Source organism: Anguilla anguilla, chromosome 4, assembly GCF_013347855.1.
Source record: "Anguilla anguilla isolate fAngAng1 chromosome 4, fAngAng1.pri, whole genome shotgun sequence".
NCBI classification, from domain to species: Eukaryota; Metazoa; Chordata; class Actinopteri; order Anguilliformes; family Anguillidae; genus Anguilla; species Anguilla anguilla.
In genome coordinates, this window is record NC_049204.1 from 15768532 (window position 1) to 15768737 (window position 206).

Below are 206 nucleotides of genomic sequence, written 5' to 3' on the forward strand. Positions count from 1 at the left end.
ACTGTCGAGGACATTATGTATTTAGAGTTTCTTTTTTAATAAATTGAACTTTTAACTCTTTTCTGCTAAATTTTTGTATCAGTGATGATGATAAATATAATCTAAAATAGGCGGTTTTGAGAAGGTATACAACTATACAACTGCTGCGTTCATACCCGGTTCGGTTGACCAGTCCATAACTCACAGGCTTGTATTTCTAAGATCAT